This window comes from Acomys minous, assembly GCF_964271855.1.
Source record: "Acomys minous genome assembly, chromosome: 16".
NCBI classification, from domain to species: domain Eukaryota; kingdom Metazoa; phylum Chordata; class Mammalia; order Rodentia; family Muridae; genus Acomys; species Acomys minous.
Genome location: NC_140498.1, coordinates 84,839,922 through 84,843,228, shown reverse-complemented (window position 1 = coordinate 84,843,228; position 3,307 = coordinate 84,839,922). Strand labels below are relative to the sequence as shown.

The following is a 3,307-nucleotide window of genomic DNA, read 5'->3' as shown; positions in this document are numbered from 1 at the left end:
CACACGGTAAAGACGGCCGGCAGCAGGGCTGAATCCCGTCCAGGAAAGGTGCTCTCGATGCACCTAACAGCACCAAAACATTTCAGCAACAACTGCCTGGGCATGGAGGCCACTCAGCAGGTGCTTGCCAAGCCCGGGCTCAGCCCTAGCACACACCATTTATACAGAACTTTCTGTAAACAGACTTCAATGTAGTTAGTTTCAAGGCGAGGGCAAGAAGTAGTCCAAGCCCGTCAACAAGGACAGCTACATCTCCAAGATGTTCCTGTGCGGGGACTCAGTGATCGTGAACCCGCTCATTGTAGGCAAGGAGAGTAGGGGCCCCCCTGTCTGTGAGAGCCTGCTGGCTCGCTGCCCTGCCCGAGCCCTGCCCACAGATGGAAATAAAGCCCTGTGGGTTTCAGTTGCACTCTCTGCCTCTCTGAGCTAGCAGGCTTTCACTCTAGCATCTGGCTCAAGTCTACATTGGTAAAAAATCAAACGGTTTGGATTTTGTTTATAAAACAACACCGTTTCCACACCCACAGCCATCTGTAACGCAGTTCCTGGGTATGTGATGCTTGTCCTGGCCTCCCTGGGCCCGTACACAAGAGGTGCACAGATACACACGCAGGAGAAACACTTATACATACAAAAGGAAACATTTTCTACAGTGGAGGAACACTGTGATCGCTTTCCAACATAGGAATTGGTTCAAGAAGGTAAAAACTCAGCACGTTTGTTGGGAATTCTAGGATAGATTTTTCTCCCCAGACACACGTGTAAACTAGGCATCCCCGAAGACCTGACAGCAACCCACTGGGCCTCGGTTAGAGTGACGTGGGCTCACCCCAATAGAGAAAAGCGAGGGGGGGGGGATGAGGCTGCAAAGCTAGGCCTGGTGGCAGACACCTATAGTCCCAGCACTCAAGGAGGCAGAAGTGGGTCATCCGTGGCTATACAGTAAGTTTAAACTCACCCTTGGCAACATGAGCCCCTGTCTCAAAATAACAAAATGAAACAAATAACGAGCCACTGAAACAACAACCAAGAAGCTAATGTCATTTGTTTATCATCCCTGGGAATGAAATTGTTTTAAAGTTTTAAAGCATGGGCTCCTTGAAATCACTGAACTTGGCTGGAACGGGGAATCGCGCTGGGGATGGCAGGAATCCCAGAGAACCGAGAAAGGACTTAGAACCCCTCCCTGAGTCCCCCCACCACCAGAATCCAGAGACCAGGGCCCCCCACATTCCCCTGCCACAAGGTACCATGTGGAACCTACAAGGTCTGGGGGGACAGGGAAGCCTCACCTTTTAGGTCATCCTAGCTGAGCCACAAGTTGCACCACGTGGGTCTCACGTGCTGCCTTTTCTCTTGTTCAGTCTCTACTCCCGCCCAGATGTCTCCAAACGCCTTGCTTCTGCCTGCCTGCCTGTCGCTGCTGGTTAGGACTCTGCTCACAGAGGCCACACCTCAACACTTCCCCTCATATTTCTACACTGTCGCTCATTGTTATTTCTACCTCTTTTTACTTAAAAAAAAAAAAAAAGTGTGTGTGTGTGTCCCTAAGTGTCCCCAAGGATGTGAAAGAGAGTATTAGGTCCTCTGGAGCTGAAGTTACAAGTGGTTGTGAGCTGCCCAATGTGGTGCAGGACACAGAACTTGAGCTCTCTACAAGAGCAGTCAGTGCTCTTACTCCAGATCCGTCTTTTTACTCTTTTTTTTTTTAATTGATTTGGGCTGGGTGTGGTGGCGCACACCTTTAATCCCAGCACTTGGGAGGCAGAGGCAGGTGGATCCCTGTGAGTTCGAGGCCAGCCTGGTCTACAAAGTGAGTCCAAGACAGCCAAGGCTACACAGAGAAACCCTGTCTCAAAAAACAAAACAAAACAAAAATTATTATACGGTATTCAGCTTGCACGTGTGCCAGCAGACCAGAAGAGGGCACCAGACCTCATTATAGATGGTTATGAACCACCATGTAGTTACTGGGAATTAAACTCAGGACCTTTTGAAGAACAGTCAGTGCTCTTAACTGCTGAGCCATTTCTCCAGCCCCATCTCTTTAATTCTTTAATTAATTTTTGTTGTTGTTGTTTTTTTTTTTTTTTTTGAGACAGAGTTTCTCTGTGTAGCCTTGGCTGTTGTAGCACTTGCTCTGTAGATGGGGCAGGCCTTGAACTTAGAGATCCACTTGCCTCTGCCTCCTGAGTGCTGGGATTAAAGGTGTGCACCACCACATCCAGCCTTACTCTTTAATTTATGAGTATGGGTGTTTTGGCTGCATGTGTGCCTGTGTACCACTTGTAGGACTGATGCCTGTAGAGTCCAGAAGAGGGCAGTGGATCTCCTGGAAGTTACAGGCAGTTGTGAGCCACCACGTGGACGCTGGGAACCAAACCTGGATCTTGTAGAAAAACAGCCAGTGCCTTAACTGTGGGGCCGTCTCTCCAGCCTCATCATTTTACAACTGAATTACAACTGTACATAGCTTTAACAGTCTCTAGGATCTGGGGACCATCACGGTCCCCTTCTAGCTACTTTACCCAACTCAATTTCATTTCTTTTCAAAGTCTATTTAATATTTAATCTTTACCATCACCCACCCTATTTCCCACTCCTAATCTTATTAATTAAAATCGGAGAGTACTCCACACAGTCCTTGGTTGTTTATCCTCCAACAGTTATTGAAATCAAAGAGGCCTCTGTGATTAACTGGCTAGTGTGACATTTGCTTAGTGGGAAATCAAACAGCTGAATTAATATCCTACTCAGGGAATAAAAATAGAGCTTACACCAGGCACCCGGAGCTCCTGGAGTGAGCAATTATTTTCTAAACCACATACTCAACACTGCCATATCTAAGTCCCACTTGAACACTGAAAACACTGAGGAGAACTGCTACTTAGTATTGGCCTGAAAGGGTTAACTAAGGATTTTGGGGAAGAGCTCAGGGGCTGCCCCTCCTGGAAGGGTTGGGTGGCTCTGGCTCTGCTCCCAGAAGTCTTGGCAGTAGCTCCTTGTGAACTTCTTGATAAAATGAAACAGTTGTTAGTTCAAGGTGAGGGAAGGCTTATAGTTATCTTCTTTCTTGTTCGTGAAATTTTCTCCCTTGACTGATTCCCAGAACGTGTTTAGTCTAATAGGTGTGAGAACCAAGTTTGTTATTGGTAATATTAATGAATAACTAATGTTACGTGCCAAGCCAGAATATGTTATTCTAAAATAGTATAAGAGCTGTACTTAAGAAATAAACCATTGCTATTTGCCACCGGAGCAATAGTCCGCCCGTTTCTTAAGGCTACTTGCCATCAGAGCAGTAGTC

The 3,307-nt window shown here is 47.0% G+C and overlaps 1 protein-coding gene across 1 annotated transcript in view; it reads right to left on the bottom strand.

Annotated features, from left to right (window-relative positions):
* The window catches only part of ABCB9 (ATP binding cassette subfamily B member 9), a 45,577-nt gene that overhangs the window by 33,736 nt on the left and 8,534 nt on the right, over positions 1–3,307 (bottom strand). The gene's annotated exons all lie outside the window — the stretch shown is intronic.